At 41.6% G+C, this 25,931-nt stretch overlaps 1 protein-coding gene and 1 pseudogene across 11 annotated transcripts in view; one reads left to right on the plus strand and one right to left on the minus strand.

The window, feature by feature from the left end:
* PAK1 (p21 (RAC1) activated kinase 1) overlaps window positions 1-25,931 on the minus strand; it is a 269,840-nt gene that overhangs the window by 136,552 nt on the left and 107,357 nt on the right. The window contains exon 1 of one of the 11 annotated variants that reach the window (XM_054526057.2): window positions 18,418-18,547. The exons of 8 other annotated variants lie outside the window; for them this stretch is intronic. The gene's annotated coding sequence lies outside the window, so the exon portion shown is untranslated. Of the gene's footprint in view, window positions 1-18,417; window positions 18,548-25,931 lie in introns of those variants that run through there. 2 more of the 11 variants (XM_024255142.3, XM_054526052.2) reach the window with 2 other exon arrangements.
* LOC103891879 (uncharacterized) lies at window positions 16,469-18,789 on the plus strand (annotated as a pseudogene).

A 25,931-nucleotide genomic window follows, 5' to 3' on the forward strand; every position in this document is an offset into this window, starting at 1 on the left:
CTTTCTAGCTTAGTAGGCACTACAGAGGTTGAAAAAAAAAAAGCATTACTTCTCAGATTTCCTTCTAAATGTGATTTAGGTTCCGCCATTCAGATGCTCTCAGACTAGATACTGATTAGAACTAAATTGGATGATGGGAGAGACTGGCACAGGACATCCCTTTTGCTGGAACAAACTGCAGCAGAGGCAGCATAGTTCTCTATCTAGCAACTGTAGCAACAGGTTCCTGATTCTGGCAAAGAGCAGCATCCTTGGGGACTCAGCTATTTAATGTAGTTTGGGGAGTTTGTTCCTGGAAGCCCAGCCTGGGTCCATTTTTTCAATTCTCCCAAAGATTCCTAAATCTCTCTGATATCCTTTAATAAATCTTTTTTGCTTAAACTTGCTAGAATGGACTCTTGTTTGCCCCTATTAATAAGAGCCATGACAAATAAGATAGCATATAATATTTACTATCATATTCTCATGACACCTGGCCCTTTCCTACCACGTCTTTGCATCAGCTCTTCTATCAGTGTGGAATGTCCTTCCTCAAAATCACCCCATTTGCAAAAGTTATCCACTACCTCCATGAAGAGATTTACATAAAGAGGAAGAAAGACTTACATAAAGGAAGAAAGACTTGACAGGAGACTGAGGTCTGAAGAATGAGGGGTATGTCATCTGGTAGAAAGGGACAGGGAGGAAGGAGAGGGCTATTTCAAGTGCAAAGATTAACATTTACATAGTAATAAGGTGTCTCTTGCCACCAAAGACTGCACCTGCACCTACAAATTCACAACTTCTTAAGAGTTGGAAATGATACCACCGCACATACTAGCTTTTGCTCAAAAAATTAATGTTGAATACAAGTGAATTTTATAGTCAGTTGTCAGTAATTACTAAGCACTAATAACTGTATTAAAAAAAAAAAAAAAAAACCATACTAGAAGCTATAGGGAGATTCCCATAGTAGAGATCACACTCTCTCACTCTTGGAGCCTTACAACGTAGAAGGAAACAAGGATACCCAAAAAGATCAAAGACACAACATAAAAACTTTTTTTTAAGTGCAAATTCATATAAACAACAGTAAAGGAAAAAAAAAGATTCAAATATCTAAACCTAGATGTTATTCAGAGAAAATGTCCCTAGAATTCATTAATTCACCAAATATTTATTAGGTATCTACTATGTGCTAAAAATTGGTCTAGGTGCTGAGGACAACAGAGAAGCAAGCAGAGAAGGTCTTTGTTTTCACAAGGCTTGTATTCTAATTGAAGAATTAGGAACAAAGGTTTTGAGGGCAGGGCTATAAATTAAAGCACAAGTCATTTAAAATCATTTTAGCTTCTCTATCCTGTAATGATAAAGATAGCCGACATTTGTTAAGGACTTCTTACGTGCCAAAATTTGCTAAGTGCTTTACAACTACTACCTCATGTAATCCTAATAACAAACATATGATGCAGGTACAATTATTATCATTTGGGTTTTTTTTTTGTTTGTTTTTTGAGACGGAGTCTCGCACTACCACCCAGACTGGGGTGCAGTGGCGTAATCTCAGCTCACTGCAAGCTCCACCTCCCGGGTTCATGCCATTTTTCTGCCTCAGTCTCTCGAGTAGCTGGGACTACAGGTGTGCGCTACCATGCCCGGCTAATTTTTTGTATTTTTAGTAGAGACAGGGTTTCTCCGTGTTAGCCAGAATGGTCTCAATCTCCTGACCCTGTGATCTGCCCACCTCGGCCTCCCAAAGTGCTGGGATTACAGGCATGAACTACCGCACCCAGCCAAAGCAGGTACTATTATTAGTACCATTTTAAGTATAAGGAAACCAAAACCACAGAGGTTAACTAAAACTACTCCGGCCAGATCACAGTCAGGAAATGGCAGGGCCACAGGATTCAATGTTAGGTCAGTAGCAGAGGTTTTTAACAGCTACACAATACACAGAGAGGAGAAAATTATATTTACATGTTAGAGCCTTGTTGAAATGTCAGGTTTGGAATTATTAATTGGGCATGAACTTCATCATCTCTGTCATTGTTTTTCCTTATTCTATAAAGTGAGCTGTTAGACTTCCAAAACTAAGGTCGTGTTCAACTTCTGTTTCCATGGTTTCAAAAACAATGTGAAAAGATATTCAAGTGCCTGGTCCAATTGTTAGTAAAAAGGTGCTTTGAAGGCTGCGGCTCTGCAGTTCTTATCCACTGGCTGGGACCGTGTGCTTCCATGGCTTCATTAAGGGGCGCATTAGCATTACATTAATTGGTATAAACAGCTGTAGCACAAACCTCCAGCAGATAGGAAGCTAGAGGCACAGAGAACAAAGGGAGAGGCAGGAAAGCAATGATTGGCTGACCTGAAGCTGTCTAGGTCAGGCATGGCATTTGGTCCCTCTTCATTTCTAAGTTCTCATGAATGTGGACACCCAGTCAGCAGCCCAAAGCCTTTCTTATTTCCATCTCAATCTCCAGGAAGAATTACAATGAGAATAACAGCTACTGAGACAGAGAACAGATTCTGAATATTAAAATACACACTAGGCAGGAGCTGGCAAAAGGAAGAATAAGAGAGGTTTTCCTTTTGGTCTTAACAAAGCGTGACAGTCAAATGCTACCATACACCTGCTGTATAAGCTCTGTACCAGACAGGACCTTTCAAGGACCTTTACCAAGTCCCTTCAATTATTATTCACTTATCTCTATGCATTTATTAGGCATCTCTGATGTACCAGACTCTGAGGTAGCCATCATAGGAATATAATTTAAAAAACACAATCCCAATCTCAGGGAACTAAATCTAATGGAGGAATGAGCATATATAGAGGGGATTCTTGTTATGTGAGGATAACTACTATCCAAAAATACCACTTAAAGTTAACTGACAAGGGACCAAAATTTCTTAGTAAATTTTTTAAAAATGTTGATGGGGCCTTTAATTTATCAAGACAAACATTTTAAAATTTTTATAATTCCTAATTTAATAAAACTTGTTATATTGCCCACAAAGTTAATTCTTAGAACAAAGAACATCTGTCACTTCACATTTGGCTTTCAAAATATATTGATAAGAGGATCAATTTTATAAAAATATTCAGGAGCTTCATCAATTTTTCCCGAGGGTCTCTTTTAATCCTTTGTTACTCAAATCATTGTCCTCCGAATGTCCTGTTATGTCACTACCCACATTAATTTTCCCTTCAATTTTAAATTGGTCTAACTTTACCTAATCCTCACTTGTCAGTGATTTTTGTGTGTGTGATTCAGGCCATTATCCAATATTGCCTTATTTCAACTTCCTAAATTTTTTCAATATTCATTTTAGAATCCATTTGCATTACAGTGTTCAATGTTAATAATCCTACCATTAGAAAAGCACTTACTGACAAAGAGGGGTGAATGTACAGACCTTACTGGTGAGCAGGGAGGGATGTTTGAGTGGGGGCTAATTTTATAAGTCCTTACAGATAACAAATGAACTTCAATACTAATTACAGTGCAAAGGATGGAGAGAGTACTATGAAAATTCAAGAAAGTTTGATGAATATATGTCGAGGGAGTGCAAAAGTAAATTATTTTATTCAATCTTTCAACAAATATTTATTAAGAGCCTACTACACGCCAGGCACTGATCAAGATACTGAAGATACAGCAAAGAACAAAACAAAGTACTACCCTCTAGGAACTTAAAATCATGAATGGGAGGATGAAAACTGGGGAAGCCTACATGGAAGAACTGGCATCCAAGTTGCATCTTGAGGAATAAAGAGTTTTAAAAGCATAGAGGAAAACAGAATTCCAGGCTGAGGGAACAGGGTAATATTATATGAAATGGAATGAAACTGAAACTGTGTATTTAGAGAGATAGAGTAGGGTTAGAAGAGATGATGCTGAAGAGGTAGGTGAGGTCAAATTGTTAAGTTCCCTGAATAAGTAATTTACATATTATCCTATAAACAATGGAGACATACTGATGTCTTTTGGGAAGAACAGTGACAGGATCAGAAAAATTACTCCAGGCAGAATAATGAATAAATAAGAGGGCACAAAGACTGGTTGCCAGGACACTAGTTAATAGATTACTAAAAGTCAAGGGAAGAGATGATTACAATCTAAATCAGAGCAGAAAAGATAGAGAAATAAAAGTAAACTGGTAAAAAAACTTCAGAGATAAAACTAACAAGGCTTGATAATCCATTGCACTGATAGCATGAGCTTATTCATTCTGCAAATATTTACAAGCCTCACTGTGTTCCAAGCACTGTACTAAGTGATGAGGTACAATGGTGACCAAAAGACATGACCTTTGACTCCATGGAGCTGAAAGTCTAGACATAACCAAGAGTCAAATAAATATAGAATCACAAATCATTGTAAATTTGTAAATGCCATCGCAGAAAATAACAAAGTGCTGTAAAAGGAAAACAGAGGGGCTCTTCTTTTTTTTTTTTTTTTTTTTTTTTGAGACGGAGTCTCGCTCTTTCACCCAGGCCGGACTGAAGTGGCGTGATCTCGGCTCACTGCAAGCTCTGCCGCCTGGGTTCACGCCATTCTCCTGCCTCAGCCCCCAAGTAGCTGGGACCACAGGCGCCCGCCACCGCACCCGGCTAATTTTTTGTATTTTTAGTAGAGACGGGGTTTCACCATGTTAGCCAGGATGGTCTCGATCTCCTGACCTCGTGATCCACCCACCTTGGCCTCCCAAAGTGCTGGGATTAGAGGCGTGAGCCACCGTGCCCAGCCTGGGGCTCTTCTTTAGATTAGAAAGGTCCTGGTTTACAGTAGATAATGAATATTTGTTTATTGAATGAGGAGAAGGCAGAATTGTGAACAGCAAACCAGGGGTAAAGAACAGGTGTGAAGGCCCTGAGGCAAGACAGACTTTCTCAAACTCTGTAGAATAGAAAAAAAAAAAAAAAGGGATGAAAAGGAAAAAGGGAGAGAGAAAAAGAAGGAAAGAAAAAAAAGAAGGAAGGGAGGAAGGGAGGGAGAGAGTCAGCCAGTCAGTCAGCCAGTCAGCCAGCCAGCCAGCCAGCCAGCCAGCCAGCCATTGAGGTACAGGATTATTGGATACATCTGTGGCTATGAGGTTTTTTTGTTTGCTTTTTTAAAAAAAAAAAAAAAAGTAAGTTTGGCACCATGAACATCATTGATGGCCTTAGCAAGAGCAGTTATGATGAGGTTGTGGAGACAGGAGAGGAGCAGGCTGCAGAATAAATCGGAGGTAAGGTACTCAAAGCAGAAGTTATAAATAGCTATTTAAGAAAGACTAGCTTTGAAGGAAAGCAGAGATAGGGTTTACCTAGAAGCTGACATGGGATCTCAGGAGCACTTTTTTTTTTTTTTTGTGAAGAAATGTTTGAATGATGCTTAGGGTAACTCAGTAGAAGGCAAAATTTAAAGATGCCATAAAGTGAGGTTTCTAAGATTGGACCATGGGAAACAATCTAAAAACATGTGAAGGAGCAAGCGAAGAAGAGATGAGGCAAGAGAACGGAATCACTTCTTTCATTGTAAAAGAAGGGGCAAAGGAAGGAATGGGTACAAATCCAAGTAAATTCTAAGTAGGAATATGAAGCTTCTATTTCATCTGTGATATATAAGGCAAAGTCTGGAGAGTGGGGGCAGAGAGGTAAAGGGCAGAAAAAAAGCGGCAGAAGGAGAATAAGAGTAAAACTGAAGATAATCCTGAAGAAAAGCATGCAATTATTTCCAGAGATAGAAAACACAGGCAGAAAACTAGGCTTGTGGAAAAGGTAAATGAGTCAGTTGAATAAGCCAATTCCTGAAGAAATCATCAAGAGAAAGGCTGTAGTAGTTTTTTCAGTTTGCAAATGTCAAATCCTGTCAAGAGCCCTTTAGGTTTTCTACCCCTTGATACAGTAATCCCACCTATAGAAATTTATTCTAAAGAAGTAATCTTTGAAAGGAGAAAGCTATATGCAGTGCTATGGGTAAAATTACAGTATAATTTATAACAGGAAAAGAAAAATCTAAAAACCTACACCGGATAGTTTTATGTGTCAACTTGGCTAGGCTATAGTCCCCAGTTATTCAATTAAACATTAATGTAGATGTTGCTGGGAAGGTATTTTGCAGATGTGGTTAACATCTACAATCAGCTGACGTTAAGTAAACAATATTATCCTCCATAATCTGGGTAGACTTCATTTAATCAGTTGAAAGGCTTTAAGAGCAAAACTGAAGTTTCTCTAAGAAAGAATTATTCTACTGGTTCTGTTTCTCCAGTAGAACATTGACTGACACAATAGTTTCAGGTAAATTATGGAATATCATCTTAAGTTTTACAATGAAGACTAAAGAGTAACATGCGGGAATGTGTATAAGTCAAGAAAAAAGGGCAAACAACAAACTTAGGACTACATTATGATTACAACTACATGTATGTTTATGTATGTTTACATATACCAAAAAAGGAAGCAAAAAAGGGTTATTTGTCAGGATGGCATCATAACTAAATTTTAAATTGATTAATAGTATTACAAAAGTTTGTGAAACAAAGCCCTGTTATTTTTAATGGAACAAAGTTAGTCACATTATTCATGTTAAGCTTTATTAGAATTGTGTGGCACTTTAAAGAAACCCATACTAATCTAAAAGAAAACTGCGAATTTTGAAACATTGCCTTGGATAATACTAAAAAGAGTTGACCCACTAGAAGGCAAATAGGCCTTCAAGGGTCTCAGTCCAATGCCATTTTTCAGTAACATGCAATTCCTCAGCTTAAAGGAAATGAAGAAATTTCCAGAGTAACAAAGTAGCTGCTGATCGGCTTTAAGAATTTTCCACATCCTATCGCCAGGCACTGTGGCTCACGCCTGTAATCCCAGCACTTTGGGAGGCCAAAGCGGGTGGATCACGAGGTCAGGAGATCGACACCATCCTGGCTAACACGGTGAAACCCCTTCTCTACTAAAAACACAAAAAAAGAAAAATTAGCCAGGCGTGGTGGCGGGCGCCTGTAGTCCCAGCTACTGGGGAGGCTGAGGCAGGAGAATGGCGTGAACCCGGGAGGCAGAGCTTGCAGTGAGCCGAGATTGCGCCACTGCACTCCAGCCTGGGCAACAGAGTGAGACTCCATCTCAAAAAAAAAAAAATTTTCACATCCTTAGATAGCATCAGGACATACTTTCAACTTTTACTCAGGTCAGAGGCATTTTGCACTGGGCAGCTACACATTTAGCACAGTAAGGTTCCTTCTCTCCTCTCTTCTCCTAATATCAGACATTGAAAGATTTTTTTTTATGTTATTTGAACTTGAGAAAATCAAATAACAGTTCTTAGTAAAGTCATGTGGGCCAGGCACAGTGGCTCACACATGTAATCCCAGCACTTTGGGAGCCCAAGGCTGGCAGATCACTTGAGGTCAGGTGTCCGAGACCAGCCTAGCCAACATGGTGAAACCCTATCTCTACTAAAAACACAAAAATTAGCCAGGCATGGTGCCTTGCACCTATAATCCCAGCTACTTGGGAGGCTGAGGCAGGAGAATTGCTTGAATTCGGAAGAAGGAGGTTGCAGTGAGCCGAGATCGTGCCACTGCACTCCAGCCTGGGCAACAGAGCGACACTCCATCTCAAAAAAAAAAAAAAAAAAAAAAAAGTCCTGTGTCTCAAAAAAAAAAAAGAAGTTACGTGGACCACAGTTTGAATGCTGGCTCCACTTTCACTCACTCACTCAAAGTGCCTACTATAGGTTAGGCACTGGGGATACAACAGTGAGGAAAAAAAAAAAAAAAGGTGGGCGGGGGTGGGGCAGGGGGGCTTTTAGGAAAAAGGGTACTATGTTAAAACTCATTCTCTTGAAGGTGCCAAGCTTTAAAGAGAAATGATTCTCTGGAGCTTAGGGTCTAGTAGGGTAGACAGATATTCATCAAATAATGGCACAGAGTATCAAGTAAGAGTATAGTTTCATGTAAGCAAATAATGATATGAATGCTAAAGTGTTTAAGGGTGTACTGATACCTGCAACTTATTTTGAAATGCTTCAAAATAAGACGGGTTAATGAATGGATCAAGGGATATATAGACATGCAATAAAGCAAACACAGCAAAATACCACAGAATCTAAATAATGGATATATGGGTGTTCACTGCACATACTCCCCTGCCAATGTTTTATTTAAAAAAAAATTTTAACATACATAAAATTAAAGAAATATAGTATAAAATGAAACAGTTTCAAGAAGAGTCAGCCTAAGAAAATTTTTATGAAAAATTCAGTCTTTGAGAGGGTCCACTTACCACAGATACCCAGAGGCAGTCTCAAGACCACTTGGAAACTTGTATTAATCAATTTATTCTTCATCAATATTTATTTACTTGTTTGTTTTAGCTGACAATGAAATAGAGCATTCTACTCCCAAGATACTATGCTAAAAGTGCTTGTTCATCTCCTCATTCTAGCACTCTAGAGAGGAGAAGAGAGACTTTGGCAATTACTAACTGTCTCCATCTATAAAATCAGACTTGATAATGCCCTCTCAGTCCCTTCGGATTAACTAGGATATTACACAGGGTAGCGTTTTGAAAGGTCTCTTCCTACCACTCCAACTTCATCTCATACCATTTACTCTTGCTTCCTATACAACAGCCATAATGGCCTTTTTTTAGTTCCTCTATGTTGAGGTAAACCAGCATTATCCAACTGAAAAATACGGTTAGCCTTGAAAACAAGTCACATATGTAATCTCAAATTTTCTAGTAGCCATATTTTAAAGTTTGTAAAAAGGTGAAATTAATTTTAAAATACATTTTAACCCAATATATTCAAAATATTAACAATTCAACATATAACCAATATAAAAAGTTAATGAGTTATTTTACATTATTTTTTCAGTATTGTCTTCAAACTCTGGTATGTATTTTATTTACACTTACAGTGCATCTCTATGTGAATCAGTCAGTGTGCTCAACAGGCACACTGGCTAAGTAGCTACCATATTGAGCAGCACATCTCTAAACTTTTACCTACTCTGAGGGCCTTTGTGCATTTAAAATGTTCCCTCTGCCTGACATGCTTTTTCCCCTCAATGTTCTGCATGACTAAAATCTATTTATCATGCACATCTCAGTTTAAAAGCATCATTTCCTCAATGAGGTCTTTCCCTTATCACTCCAAAATTCTCTACATTAGTCCTTTCTCTCTTTTGTAGGACTTATCAAAACCTGCAACTGTCCACTTGCATATCTACTTACTTTTCTCTGTATTACCCTCTGGAATGTAATCTTTGTAAGAGCAAGGACAAGGACCATGCCTATATTATTTATGATTGTATCCTTAGTACTAAGTACAATGCTTGGCACACAGGAAGAAATCAATAAATATGTGTAGTCTAATTAAGGAATAAACAGAAGCACTATAGAGTTGTACAGATGCTCCTTGACTTATGATTAGGTTACGAGCTGATAAACCCAACTTACACTGAAATACTTTAAGTCAAAAATGCATTTAATACACCTAACATACCAAACATCATAGCTTAGCCTACCCAATCTTAAACATACTCAGAACACTTACGTTCGCCTACAATTATGCAAAATCATCTAACAGAGTCTATTTTATAATAAAGTGATGAATATCTCATGTAATTTATTCAATACTGCACTGAAAGTGATTGGATGGGTATTCCAAGTATGGTTTCTACTGAATGCATATTGCTTTTACACCATCATAAAGTCGAAAAATCATTAAGTTGAACCACTGTAAGTCAGGGACCAGCTGTATTGGATTGGTACATACGTGAAAGTGTGTGCGTGTGTGTTTGTGTGTTTGTGTGTGTGTGTGTGTGTGTACACGCACGCGTGTGAGTGAAGAATATACTCAGCAGCCATTCCTAACTGTCCTGGAACCTTTACCACATAGTCAACTAAGTCAATTATCCAGCAAGTAGCAATGGATAGTAAAAAAACGATTTTTTGAAAGAGTTAGAGGGAACTATAAATATATTTTACCATTCTCCTAGGAACCTACAATTTTTTAAAAAGTGCCACTAGTCAGGGCAGCACCCAAATGATCAGGAGCAGGTGACCAGATTTGGAGACAGAAAATATGAATTAAAGATTCCAGTTTGTAACTTCCCAGCTACATAATCATGCCACTTAACTTCTGTTCATTTATAAAAATATGATGCCTTAAAAACAGAAATAAGTTAATGAGACTCTACATAAAAGGGTTTTGAAAACAGTAAAGCACAAAAATTATATATATAATCTTATATATAATCTCTAGAAAGTCCAGGAAACTTGGATTTTTCAAGTCTATCACGATGGGCTTTCTCATTTTGCTCACCTGGTTCTTTATTTTTTTTTAAGTTACTTTACAAATTACATATGTAATTTATTAAATTATGCAAAATCTACCCTGGATACCAAAAAAATCTCAGACTCTGGACTGGTCAGATAATTCCATATGAGAAAATAAGTGGGAGGGAATGTTATAAAATAGTAATTCTTGGGCCGGGCAAAGTGGCTCATGCCTGTAATTCCAGCACATTGGGAGGCTGAGGCGGGCAGTTCACTTGAGCCCAGCCTGGGCAACATGGCAAAACCCTGTCTCTACAAAAAATACAAAAATTAGCTGGGCTTGGTAGCATGCCCCTGTGGTCCCAGCTACTCAGAGACTAAAGTGAAAGGATTGCTTGAGCCCGGGAGGGCAGGGCTGTAGTGAGCTATGATGGAGCTACTGTACTCCAATCTGGATGATAGAGCAAGACCCTGTCTCAAAAATAAATAAATAAATAAAATATTAATAGTAATTCTCCAACAGGCAATTGAAGAACCAAGAGCCCCTCCAACTATACCAAGTCCCTCTTTACCCATCTCCGAAACTGGAAATTTAAATTTTGTTCCTCTAGCCCACTGGGAACTATTTCCATAGTGAAATACCGTTACTGATGGACTACGTCCTGGTGTATTACAGAGAAAGGGTGAGGGCAGGTAGCAGGTGAGAAGGTTAAGAATCACTGTCAAAATATTCGAGCAAAGAAGTTGGCATCAAATTCAACACATCTACATGACAGCTAAGGAAAACTGAGTCTCAGGATGGTTAAGTGACTTGCTGTGGTTACACAGTAATAATTTTTAAAAATGCCTTCAAGGCCGGGCGAGGTGGCTCACACCTGTAATCCCAGCACTTTGGGAGGCCGAGGCGGGCAGATCACGAGGTCAGGAGATTGACACCATCCTGGCTAACACAGTGAAACCCCGTCTCTACTAAAAATACAAAAAATCAGCCGGGCATGGTGGCACGCGCCTGTAGTCCCAGCTACTTGGGAGGCTGAGGCAGGAGAATGGCGTGAACCCGGGAGGCGGAGTTTGCGGTGAGCCAAGATCGCATCACTGCACTCCAGCCTGGGTGACAGAGCAAGACTCCGTCTCAAAAAAAAAAAAGTCTTCAAATGACAGCTTGATGTCTCTGCTCCTAAATTTCCTCATCTGTAAAATGAGTTAGCCAACATCAGTCTAGCACATTACAGCTTCCAAACTGTTGTGCATATATCCACAGAGCTTACCTGATCCCTGCCACACCACAAAGGTCTAAGATGGCTATGGCGTAACAGAAAAAGCATGATGAACTGAACAATCAAAAGAACCTGGCTTCAGATCTTGGCTGTGCTGTATTGCTTCAGCAAGTCAATTAACCTCTTTGTGTTTTCTTCTATCAAATGAATATAAAACAACACCTGTCCTAGCTAACCCAGGGGATTGTCCAAAGAATAAAGTCAGATAATATCAGTAAAAGTATTTTGTACATTATACAAAAGGCCCTTCATCATCTGGGCCCTGCCTCCTCTCTGCTCTCACGCCTCCCCACCTTACACCCTATCTTCTAAGCATACTAAACTACACAGGGCTCCCCAAACAGGCTCTCAAATCTTCTGCTCACATATTCCTCTCTCTTTCAAGAGGGTCCATCATCTCCCCTTTCTTCTCACCCCTCCCTGACTGTGCTTTGTTAACCCCTGCTCATTTTTCAGAACCCATCTTAGATGTCACCTCCTTTAAGAATGCTTGCCAGGCCACCCCCATTTCAAGTGCAGCAGATGCCCTTCCTCTGTGTTCACATGGAACTTGCACTTATCTCCATATTTTTGTCATTTTTTGTCTCAATGTAGTGTCATTGTCTATGCACATGTCTGTTTCTCCCGGAAACTATAAACCCAAAGGTAGAGGCTATGATTCATCTGTTTATTCAGAACCTATGACAATGCCTGATGCATAATATGTATTTAGCAAATGAAGGAACTTTAAATGGCAATAAAAATATTACTTTTCATACAATACTTACATAAGACATTTATGCAAAATATTGTTAGTATAAGGCAGTGCTTCTCAACTTTGCATATCAGAATCACCTATAAACCTTTCAAAATAGAGATGCCAAGGCAACTCTTTTACATCTTCACAAGTAATTCAAGTGCATAGCCAAAATTAAAACCACTGCTACACACAATCATAGTCATAAAATTACAAACTACTCTACCTAACATCTATATAGCTCAGTATCTTACAATTCACTTTTACATATATTATTAATCTTCACAAGAATTCTGTAAGTTAGGTGTTATTGCTTCCAAATGAACAAATAGAGATTTAAATAAGTGTCCAAGTAGCTCTTTGTCTAACTTCAAATTTTGTGCTCTTCCTTATACCCTCCCTTGGAAAGTGCAGTAATACACAAAGTACTATGAGAACAAGGGTTCCACCAGTGAGGAAGACATCAATCTTAGCTTTGTGGGAATCCAGGAGGAAATAAGGAAAGCTGGACCTTAAAGATATAGGCAGGCAGATGAGGGTGGAAGCCATGAATATACTGTCATTGTCATTTGCCATCCCAAAAGATTCAAAAGGCAGATTCTATAAAGAATATGCTCTTGCCAGCCTCAGTTAGTACTTACAGTCTGAAGGGGAAAGGGATATTGGAGAAGGCTGGAAGTAGAAAAGTAATAAAAGAAAGCAGCCCATAAACAAGAATGGATTTCCCAATCCTGCATGCAAATTACCTAACCCTGACTCCAGGAACAAAAGCCAAGACATAATGGACTTAAGAATTAGATGAATTCTACAGTCAATCAATACCACACAAACTCATGAGGGATGAATGAACCTCTGGTTCTTTCTAGACTTACTACTACACTATTCCTCAAGAAGGGATAATCCGGAGAAGCCTAGCACATACGTGACCTTCTCCATCTCAAAAACTAAAAGAATGGGAGAGAAGAGGAAGATATTCATGAAAGAAAAGGCTTACAAAAAGGGTAGAAAAATGTAGTACATTAAGTTAATAAATTTACGATGGCACAGGGAAATATTCAGGCACAAGTGATTCCAAATACTGGATAAAGCCTGATCTGGCAGCTTCAGTAAAGAAGTATTATCTTCTAAGTCTGCAACATCATGACCATCTGACACAGGGTTTTATCAGCAATTATCCTTTCTAGTTCAAACTGTGGACTTCAGTCAGGGTATTCTTAGGGAGAAGAAGCTAAAGAGATTAGGAACCAATGTAAAAGAATGTGTCTAGTGCCCCAAAATTTAGTTTGATGAGTTTAAAAGGCAATATGTTATAGCGGCAAAGTAAAGTACTACACTTAGAATTTTAAAATGTGGTTTAAAATCAATATTCAGGCATTTGTTAATGACGTGCCTCTGAGCAAGCCAAGACTTCTATTAATATAATCCTCAGCCTCCTAACTCGTCAAATGGGAATACCTATCTCATAGAGCTGTTATGAAGATTGAACAAAATAACGTCCAGGAAAGATGTTATTTTTCCTGTATGAATGATAAATGTAAATAAATGTAAATCTGTCTTCACCAAGCCTTCTAATACACACACACAAAAAAATACCAAATGGAAACTTTAACTCTCACTGCAATATATTTACTTGCAAAACATTCCTATATCCTCTGTGCAGAAAAATTAAAAGCAGCCTGTGTACTGAAAATAGCACATAGCTGCTGGAGTCAGGTGCACATGGACTAGAATTGTTGGTCTGCCACTTACTTGCAGCAAAACCTTAAGTAAGCTCCCTTTACTAGTATGACTCTCAGGCTTCCTCACCTATGATACAAGGATACCAGCAATCATCTCACAAGGTTATTCTGACGGTTAAAATGAACATGTTAAACATCTCACATAGGGCCTGGTACAGAACAGGTATTCAATAACGTAAGCCATTTTTAGTAAGCTTACCACCACCTAACAACTAACAAGCAAATTATACTTTTCAAAGATTCCTTTATAGTCATTATTTTAATTGCTTCATGATCCTGTAAACTAGTCATAGCAACTATTACTATTCCCATTTTACAGTTGGGACAAAACACAGAGATAAAAATTACTTCTACAAGGTCATGCAGTAACATAAACACTAAAGAAGGTCTCCTAACTTTTCCAGGGTTTCATTTGCCCCCACTACAAATTACAACATTACCCCTTAGAAATTAAAACAACATCTGTGAAGAGACTTTTTTTTTTTTTTTTAATAATGGGCATAGAAAAAGACCCAGAAGGAGCAAATACTGGTGTGGGAGAATGTTTTTAAATTTTTTATTTTCAAGTTTGCATATACTGACTATTAATTTTGAATCAATGCATTTTTCCTTTTATTTTTAGTTGATATGTAATAATTGTACATTTATAGGATAGTGATATTTTGATATGTATATAATGTGTAATAATCAAATCAGGATAATTAGCATATTCATCACTCCAAACGTTTATCATTTCTTTATCATAAAGTCAAAAGCCTCTTGTTTTTAGATGCATATTGTTTATAGCTTTTCAAAAATAAACAATAAACTTAGTGAGATGTATTCTTTTGATAACCTTAAACTTGTCTCTTTACTATGCCAAAAAGAAATATTTTTCTCCCACTTTCTGGTTATTATTTCGAAAAATAACATGGAGAGGGATCAGAAAATTCATTAAAACCAGCAACAACAGAATTAATGTCTCAAATTGGCAACTGCTGATTCTACCTTGATTTTTGTTTTAGTTTTCCCCAACAAAGCCCACGACCTCTTAAAATTTTTTAAAAGTCTGCCTGTCAAAATGATGCTTGTTTGACAAATTATTCCTAAACTGAGGGAAACAAATAGAAAGGCAGCTTTCTCCCCACTTTATGATCATATACCACCTTTTTTCATCCCTCTATTTCATCTCTTCATTTCAGCACTCATCATGTCATATTATCTCTAGCTCCTTAAAGACTTGGGCTGCACTCTTGTATATAGCTGAACATCCTGCCCAGCACAGGGTCTGGCACATGGTGGAGAAGGACTCATAATTTTATAGTAAACGGATGAATAAATGAAGCCACTCTCCCAGAAGGAAGCTAGGAAAGGAGAAAACTGGGCACGGTATCTTAGGGCTAATAAGAAAGTGAAAGAAACAAAGCATTTTAAGAGCTTGACAAGGAAGAGAAACCTTTGTGTGGAGTCAAACAGGCCCTATATAGCTTTAAGTATCACTAGAGAAAGACAAAAACCACAGGAGACCAGGAAGAGACAGTTTTAAGTTAAAACACTCAAAAGTTAAGAGTGCTTATTTAGCCTTGCAAAACCAACTTGCAAATTCCAAGGAAACAATCCTGGCTCGGAATATTGCAACAGCAGTTTTCAGGTGGTGGTTAAAACAAACAAACGAACAAAAGACTAGGCTAAAAATTCTTGCAGGCTTTGGTTGGAGACACATAAAGGGAAAAGCTCAACCTAAAATGAATCCCCCAAAAATGTTAGGATCCCCTTGGATTTGCATATTGGACCATGATTCCTATTCATTCTGAGAACGGTTCTTGAGTAAAACCCCAATGTAGCAGCTGGCAATACGTAGGATTAAATCATCTTACATTATTCATTCAACAAATACTTGAGTGCCTGCTATATGCAGTCACTATTCTGGGCACTAGGATTAAAGCAATGACCAAACTGACAAAACTTCCCAGTCTCAGGAAGCTTTCATTCTATTGGCAAGCGAGAGATGGGATGGGATGGGATGGGATGGGATGGGATGGGATGGGATGGGATGGGATGGGATGGGATGGCATGGGATGGGATAGGATGGGATGGGATGGGATGTCAGGCAGTAAGTGCTACGGAAGAAAAACGGGACAGCAGGAGCTGGCAGGGTGCTGGTTTTTATTAAGAGCAGATCTTTTAACCCAGTGGTTCTCAAACTTTAGCAAGCATCAGAATCATTTAAAGGGCTTATTAAAGAAAAGAAATTCACAGGCTACCAAAAAAAGACAGGCACAAACTCAAGTAATCGTAGTAGAGTGCTACAGAAGGCCATAAGAGTGGTATGTACATGAGCCAGAGGATGGAAGAGCAACTCATTCTATACAGGAAAAGGAGAGACGAAGGGACTGCATCCCAGAGGCCCAACAAGGACATCCCCACAGGCAGGTAAGGGGTGGAAGGGAAGCATTCCGGGAAGAAAACAGAACATGCAAAAGCGAAGATGAGATTGGCAGGGGAGCCACAGAAAGTGAGGCTGCAAAGGCAGGCAGTGGTCTGATCCCTGAGAGTTTTTTATTCCATGTTACTCTGAAATTTATCTTCAGAATATGAAGAGTCAGGGGTAGGGGGCGCTGATGTGGTTAGGTTTTGTTTTACAGAAATCTTTCTGGATGCACACAGTACCTTCCTTTGAGGCACTGCTTCCTTCAAACCTAGCACAGGGACACAAAACATGTGCTTAGTAAATATATATTGAATTGAACTGAACAATCTTTTTACCAAATGCCCTCTTATGGATGAGGCAGGTCACCTTCCCTGCAGGACTCACTTTGGCCAAGAGAAGACTTGTAAAACAGGTCCAGCAGCCTCAATTATTGCACACTACTACCTGTACAACTGGAGTCCCCCAGAGATTAGGGCAGACCTTCATTGTTTACTTGTCTACCTCACCCATTAGACTTTGAGCTCTTTGAAGACAGGGAATATCTTTTAGACTGAATCCCCATAGCCTTAGCAAGAGGCCTGAAACATAGTAGCTCTCCAAACTCCAGTAATGTTGGATAAACGAATTGACTGAATAAGCAAATTTACCAAGGTAGACCCATGAGCTCATGTAGTTAAGAGTATGGATAAGCTTCAGGGAAAGTATGGGAAGTTTCCAGGGTCAATGTTCCCAAAACCCTTTTTGAAAGGCATAGTTTCTAGTTGAGGTGGGGGGGTTTTATACGCACCTGATTTAGAATTTTCCTAATAGGAACCAAAATGTTATAAGTGCTGTGGTAGAAATCCCACCGGGCCAATGGGAAGAAGTCAGTTCTGCCTGAGAGGAGAGACAGGATGGAGGCCAGCAAAGACTTCACAGTGTGGGAATTCTTCAGTGCACTCTTAAAAGCTGAATCGGTGCTTGCTACTTGCCCGTTTTGGGGCATAAAACCAAACTTCTGGAGCTTTTAAGGCTGGAAGTGACCTGCTCAAGGTCACACAAGAAGTAGATGAAGCCACAAGGTAAGAGAGATGAGGTATCTGTACTGATAATTCCTATTTTCTCCTGACAGAGTTGAAAGAGAACCCAAAAATGTAGGAGGCAAAATTAAAGATTTTTCTCAGGAACAATTCTTAAAATCAAGACTAATGAATCTGAATTTTTATTAGTAACCACGGAACTAACCCTTCCCTTCACTGTTCACAGTTTTTGTAAGGGTAGAACAACTATCCAAGGAGTTTAAAAACCAAGGACGTTGCTCACAACGCCAACACCCACTACTTCTCAAGTATTCTTCCAAAACACTCCCAGTAATGTGTACTGCTGAAATAGGATAGCGAAGGCTACAACAATCATGTCTTTTCAAATGGAATAATGAACATAAAATAACTATAAATCTCCTTCCCCGGTTGTTTTTCACTTCCCAAGTTACAGAATATTCCGGGGTGGGGGAGGGGCTGCGTAAGTCAAGTCCTACCAGCCCTTATTTTTCAGGGAGTAGAACCCTAAAGGTGACTGTCCAAGCCTGGAAGGGGTCATTTATTCCATGCAGAAGGAACTGGGCGCCGCTTTGCTGTGCCTCCTCGTAGCGGGACAGGGTGAGCGCTGCAGGACTGCGAAGTTCGGGACGGACTCGGTCCCCGACCGGTACTCGTGTGGCCTCCCGGCTCCAGCCTGGCCTGGCCCCGCCCCGCCCCTTCCCTCTCCCAGGTCTCTCGAATCGCCCGGCGTCTGAGACCCGCGACCCCGCCGGTGCGCGCACAGGGGGCCTTTGTTGGCCCTACGGGAGCGGGCCTCGCGGGGCGACGCCCCGCCTCACCTTACCTGGCGCCTCCGCCCGCCCAGGCGCCCGGCCCCGCAACGCGAGATAAATGGGCCCAGACCCCCACTCCACCCGTCCCCACCCCCGCGCCCCAGCCCTGGCAGCCCGGGACGCGAGGGGTACCGGGCGGGAGGCCCGCTCTCACCTTCCGCGCTCGCTCAGCTCCTCTCGGCTCCTCCTCCTCCTCCCGGTGGTGGGTGCCGCCTAGCCGGGAGTGAGGGCGCGAGTGTGCACGAGCTACCGCTTCACTTTCTCCCTCCTGCCGCCGCCGCCGCGCTGCCCGTGCCGGGGATCCCCTCAGGACAGGGGAACTGCGAGGGAACGGATGATGAGGGGGCGGGAGGGAGCGAGGCGACGCGGGAGGGGGGGGACCAGGGGGGCTGAGGGGCGAGGTGCGAAGGGCTCGGATGGCCTCTGAGGCAGGAGGTGGGAACTGGATTCGGAGACCAGGTTCTTCGAGGGGGCTCACGAGAGCGCGGGGCTCTGAGGAAAAGGCAATGAGAGTCCCAGGGGGAAAGCGTCTGTGGGGGAGGACTGCAGAGCCTGTGAGGGAGGCGCGATGGGCGAGCGAGGGGGCGGGAGCGTGTGGGGGAAGCCGTGAGGGGGCGTCTACTGTGCAGCCGCCACCTTCGGCTCCGGCTGCAGCCGCGGGAGGGCCGACTCCCCCGCCCACAGCCGCGCTATTGTACGCCGCCCGGCAGGCCTGACCGCCTAGTTCACTGGCTCCCCTACTCCTCCTCCTCCCCCCTCCTCCTCCTCCCCTCTGCCCTTTCCCCTCCTCCCCCCCCCACTCCCCTCCTCCCCCTCCCCTACTCCCTCTCCCCCGGCGCGGCGGCGGCTCCGGCGGAGCTGTGCCCGCCCCGCGTCCCGCAGGTGGGAGGGGGCGGGGAGGGCCTGACCGACCCGTGGGAGCGAGGCCAAACCCTGGCCCGTATAAGGGCGAACGCCTGGGATTACGTCAGCGGCGCGTGACGCCAGAGGCTAGGGAATCACCCGCTTGCTGCGTGACGTCATCGCGTCGCGTCACTCTTCTCGGTCAGCTGTCAGTGGCGGGTTGTTTCCGTGCAGCCTTTCTACCAGACAATTTTGGGACGATTTCTGGGAGGGCTACTGTAGTAGTCAGGATGGAGAAAGACGGCTAACTTCCGGCGCTGAGGGTCCTTTTCAGGTTAACAAAGCACCACCGCATCTATGAGCTGGTTGTCAAGGGCTGAATTTGAAAACTATCCGATGTCGTGTGATCTCAGAGCCAGACATGTATTATATGTTTTTTGTGTGGGAGAGGGGACAGGGGTGGGAGGAAGACAAAGAAATTATAACGGAGAAGTTTGAACTACTGTGAACTGACATACGAAAAGAATGGGCTTCCTTTCACGTTTTTTCCCCTACAGTGGAGGGTACTTTCGACCCAAAGCTTGCTTTCTCCTGAGCTCAGATTGTGTATTTCCCAATACCTCCCGAGCAGCATTACCTGCATACTCGTCGTACCTCAGATTCAACATGTGCGAAACTGAGACAGCATTAGAAAGGCTAAGAGTCCGGAATCAGGTTGCCTTGCTTGAAATCCTAGCTATTCAAATATTAGTGATATGACCTTGACATTTCTAAGCCGTAATTTTTCTGTAATAATAAGTAGTACCTTAACTAGGTCTTCCTAAGCCTCAGTTTTACCATGGTAATAGTAACAATTAAGCCCTTTAGAATGTTGACTATTATTATTATTTCCACCCCAAAATTACTTCTTACGTTCCTTTCCGTTCTCAATGAATGAGCCACCCATTCAACAATCCCCTAAGCCGGGAACCTAGACATACTAATAGATCCCCATTCTTCCTCTCTCAACATCCATATCAAGTTGGACACCAAGTCTTGTAGCTTCTCCTAAATATTTTTCAAGTCCTTGCCTGTGTCGTCTTCTACTACCACTACCTGAACAACTGGAGCAACCTTTAGTCTCTTCAAATTCAATCTATTTTTCTCACTAGTTACCTGAGTAGCCTTATAAAAGCACAAATCTGATGATGTCCTCCCGTTTAAACACCAAAAGGATTTTATTGCTTTCAGGATAAAGTTCAAACACCTGAACTTGGCACTTTATTACCTGACTGCTTACACTAGCCTTTCTAGCTTTGTCTCACATCATTTATTTTTTGCTCCAAGCACACTGAAATATTAACGTTATTTGAATACACATTTCTTCATATCTACAAGCTCTTCCCTACTTATCTGACTGGCCAACACCTATTCATTGTACAAAGCTGAGCTCAAATGTCATTCATATTCATTCGACTAATATTTCTAAAGTTTCCCTAAGCCTTAACAAGACTGTAATTCTATAGTATTTCTATGTCTTTTATGGCAGTAACTGCATTTGTGTATCTAATTTCTTGAGTTCCTTGACAGCAAGTGATATTCCTTTCCATATCCTCAGCACCTAAAACAGTGCTTGACATATACCTAAGTATCAATATGTTGTTAAAATATATTTAATAAGGCCAGGCGCGGTGGCTCACGCCTGTAATCCCAGCACTTGGGAGGCCAAGGCAGCCAGATCACCTGAGGTCAGAAGTTTGAGACCAGCCTGGCCAATATAGCGAAACCCCATCTCTACTAAAATACAAAAATTAGCCGGGCGTAGTGGCAAGCACCTGTAATCCCAGCTACTCAGGAGGCTGAGGCAGGAGAATCGCTTAAACCCAGGAGGCAGTGGTTGTAGTAAGCTGTGATTGCACCACCACACTCCAGCCTGGGCAACAAGAGCAAAACTCCATCTCAAAAAAAAAATGTATTTAATAAATGTTCATATTGTGCTTACTATGTGCCAGGTACTGTTCTGAGCACTTTACAAACACTGTCCTTAAACCTCTACCCTCTAAGGTAGATACTGTTGTTATCCTCACCCATCTTATTGATGAGGGAACTGAGGCACAGAGGGGTTAAGTAACTTAACCCAGGATCCTAACCCAGTAAATTGACTCTAATCTGGATTGTCTTTTCGTGACCTCTGCACTAGGCAGAATAATGGCTCATCCAATGGAATGTTCATATTCCAATCCCTGGGAACTATGAATATGTTACCTTCCATGACAGAAGGACTCTGCAGATGTGACTAGATTAAGGATTTGGGGAAAGGGACTCTCCAGCTTTTGGGAGCAGACTCCAGAAAATGGAAAAGGCAAGAAAATGGATCCTCCCTTGGAGCCTCTGGAAAGGAAGAGACGGTATCCTGATGATACCTTAATTTTAGCCCACTGACATCCATTTAGGACTTCTGAACTACAGAATTGTGAAATAATAAATATGTATTGTTGGCCAGGCACAGTGGCTCACATCTGTAATCCCAGCACTTTGGGAGGCCGAGGCAGGTGTATCACCTGAGGTCAGGAGTTCAAGAGCAGCCTGGCCAACATGGTGAAACCCCATCTCTACTAAAAATATAAAATTAGCTGGGTGTGGTGGCACATGCTTGTAATCCCAGCTACTCAGGAGCTGAGGCAGGAGAATCGGTTGAATCCAGGAGGTGAAGTTTGCCGTGAGCCGAGATTGCGCCATTGCACTTAAGCCTGGAGACAAGAGTGAAATTCCATCTCAAAAAATAAAATAAAAAAATAAAAATAAATGTGTATTGTTTTAAGCCCACTGTGTATTTGATAATTTGTTACAGCATCCATGAGAAACTAATACAATCTCTAATCAAAGATGACTGCTCTATGCTAGGAATTGCTAGCAGGATGAGAAGTGAAACTGTCCACCAAAGCTGCAGCTGAAATCAGAGATGGGCTAGAAGTGGAATAAATAAGTAGGATAAGTGTATACAGTAAGTCCTCACTTAACACCATCAATGGGTTCTGCAGCTTTAGGCAAAACAATGTATAACAAAACCAATTTTACCATAGGCTGGCTAATTGATATAAAAGTTGAGTTCTTGTGGCATATTTCTGGTCACAAGACATCACCAAACTTCTAAATAAAGACCAAAACACCTCTAATATCAAACATTGGAATCAATGTGACCTATACATACATTTAAGAAAGATTAATAAAAAGAGGCCAGACCACCATCAGAGAAATGCAAATCAAAACCACAATGAGATACCATCTCACACCAGTTAGAATGGCAATCATTAAAAAGTCAAGAAACAACAGGTGCTGGAGAGGATGTGGAGAAATAGGAACACTTTTACACTGTTGGTGGGACTGTAAACTAGTTCAACCATTGTGGAAGTCAGTGTGGCGATTCCTCAGGGATCTAGAACTAGAAATACCATTTGACCCAGCCATCCCATTACTGGGTATATACCCAAAGGACTATAAATCATGCTGCTATAAAGACACATGCACACGTATGTTTATTGCGGCACTATTCACAATAGCAAAGACTGGGAACCAGCCTAAATGTCCAACAACGATAGACTGGATTAAGAAAATGTGGCACATATACACCATGGAATACTATGCAGCCACAAAAAATGATGAGTTCATGTCCTTCGTAGGGACATGGATGAAATTGGAAATCATCATTCTCAGTAAACTATCGCAAGGACAAAAAACCAAACACCGCATCTTCTCACTCATAGGTGGGAATTGAACAATGAGAACACATGGACACAGGAAGGGGAACATCACACTCTGGGGACTGTTGTGGGGTGGGGGGAGGGGGAAGGGATAGCATTAGGAGATATACCTAATGCTAAATGGCGAGTTTGGGTGCAGCACACCAGCATGGCACATGTATACATATGTAACTAACCTGCACATTGTGCACATGTGCCCTAAAACTTAAAGTATAATAATAATAATTTAAAAAAAAAAGAATTCAAGCAAAGTTTGGGTAACATTCAGGTAAGGGTATTGTAGACAGGATTTCTGTTTGAGATGAGAGATTAAATTCTTCTAGTCCCTGAAACAAACTTTTCTAAGATCTCACCGAAAGACTCATGAGCTCTAAAATCCAACAACCAATGTAAAGAAAATACAGAGGAGAGAGGACAAGATGACCCTACGCAGGGATACAACGAACAAAATCTATGTTGTGGGAAACTCCACCACCCATTTTCTTCAATAAATACACTGAGAGACGGAAAAGAAGAAAAAGACAGATGAAAAGGGAAACTTGCTTTGAAAAGAAATGTAAAGACATAACCAAAAATAATGTGTGAACTTATTTGGCCCCCAATTCAAACAAAATGAGACAATTACAAATTTGAACACTGAATATTTTGTGATATTAAAAGCTGTTTTTTTAATTTAAAAAAAAAAAAAAGAGGCCAGACCAGGTGCCTTGGCTCATGCCTGTAATCCCAGCACTTTGGGAGGCCAAGGTGGGCAGATCGCTTGAGCCCAGGAGTTTGAGACCAGCCAAGATAACATGACAAAACCCCATCTCTACCAAAAAAAAAAAAAAAAACCCAAATACAAAAAATTAGCCAGGCATGTCAGCACACCCCTGTAGTCCCATAGTCCTAGCTACCAGGGATGCTAAGGTGGAAGGATCACTTAAGCCCCGGAGGTCAAGGCCACAGTAAGCCATGACCGCACACCTTTGCACTTCAGTCTGGGTGACAGAGTGAGACCTGGTTTCAAAAACAAAACAAAAAACAAGAGGCTGGGCACAGTGATTCATGCCTGTAATCCCAGCATTTTGGGAGACCAAGGCAGATGATCACTTAAGCCTAGGAGGTCGAGGCTGCAGTGAGCCGTGATCATGCCACTGCACTCCAGCCCGAGAAACAGAGTGAGACCGTGTCTCAAAAATAAACAAGTAAGATCATTATTTACCCAATTTTTCCATCTCAGGGTCGAGAGTGGCCAGAGCCTATCCCAGCAGCTTAAGGTGCAAGGCAGGAACCAACCACGTATAGGATGCTACGTAAGCTATTCCAGGGTGCACTCACATGCACACCAACACTCACTCAGACTAGGACAATCGAAACATGCCAGTTAACTTAATGTGCACATCTTTGGGATGTGGGAGGAAGCCAGAGTACACAGAGAAAACAGAGTCCAAACTACACTAGTGACCCAGGCCAAGAAGTTATTTGTTTTTTTCTCATCAACATTGTAACAAAATAACATTATTCAAGGACTTGCTGTATTTCACCTTATAAGAAATTGCCAAACTGTTTCCCAAAATGGTTGTACCCTTCAGGATCCTTTTGACACGTCCTCATCGTTCTTTGAGCTCTTCCTTGCTTTTTGGTCCAAGATGTTCTAAGCTCTTCTTACACTTTCTTTGACCCAGCCCTCAAATGAGCCATTACTCCAAAGAGCTCTGATTCTTTTCAATGAAGAATAGTATTTAAATGTGAAGATCTGGCCTGGCACGGTGGCCCAAGCCTGTAATCCTAGCACTTTGGGAGGCCAAGGTGGGCGGATTGCCTGAGCTCAGGAGTTCAAGACCAGCCTGGGCAACATGGTGAAACCCCTTCTCTACTAAAATACAAAAAAAAAAAAAAAAAAATTAGCCGGGCTTAGTGGTATGTGCCTGTAGTCCCAGCTGCTTGGGAGGCTGAGGCAGGAGAATTGCTTGAGCCCGGGAGGCAGAGGTTGCAGTGAGCCAAGATCAGGCCACTGCACTCCAGCCTGGCGACAGAGCGAGAGTCAACATTTAAATGTTAAGATCTAGGCCAGGCGCGGTGGTTCATGCCTGTAATCCCAACACTTTGGGAGGCCAAGGTGGGCGGATCACGAGGTCGGGCGATCGAGACCATCCTGGCTAACATAGTGAAACCCTGTCTCCACTAAAAATACAAAAAAAAAAAAATTAGCTGGGCGTGGTGGCAGGCGCCTGTAGTCCCAGCTCCTTGGGAGGCTGAGGCAGGAGAATGGCGGGAACCCAAGAGGCACAGCTTGCAGTGAGCTGAGACCGCGCCACTGCACTCCAGCCTGCACGGCAGAGCAAGACTCCGTCTCAAAAAAAAAAAAAAAAATTAAGATCTAAGCATTGCACTCATTGTAATAGATGCCACTGTTCCCAAACTCAGACCTACTTTTGCTCTCTTTCTGGCCTTTAAAAAGCATACCATCACGAGTTCTATGGCTTCAAGGAAATGAATTTTGCCAACAACCTGAGGGAGCTTGGAAACCGCTGATGAGAATGCAGCCCACCGATGTCATGATTGCAGCCTATGAGACCCTGAGCAAAAGACCCATCTAAGCCATTTCCAGACTCCTGACCCACAGAAACTGTCAGATAATGAATATGTGTTGTTGTAAGCCACTAAGTTTGTGGTAATTTGTTGCTGAGACATAGAAAACTTATAGGGGGCCAAAGGAGAGAGAAGGGGGAGAAGAAGAGGAAAGGAAGAGCTCTGGAGACGTTTTATATTTCCTAATTCTTCTTCTTTCCTCCTGCCTTGAGTGTACACACGAAGGCTGGAGCTGGAGCAGCCATTCAGAAACCATGAAGAAAAGGACAAGAAAAATAATTTTTGTGTGTGTGTGTGTGTGACAGAGTCTCACACTGTCACCCAGGCTGGAGTGCAGTGGTATGATCTCAGCTCACTGCAAACTCTGTCTCCTGGGCTCAAGCGATTCTCATGCCTCAGCCTCCCAATTAGCTGGGATTACAGGCACCCACCACCACACCCGGCTAATTTTTGTATTTTTAGTAGAGACATGGTTTCACCATGTTGGCCAGGCTGGTCTCAAACTCCTTAC

The sequence above is a fragment of the Pongo abelii genome, chromosome 9 (genome assembly GCF_028885655.2).
Source record: "Pongo abelii isolate AG06213 chromosome 9, NHGRI_mPonAbe1-v2.0_pri, whole genome shotgun sequence".
Classification (NCBI taxonomy): domain Eukaryota; kingdom Metazoa; phylum Chordata; class Mammalia; order Primates; family Hominidae; genus Pongo; species Pongo abelii.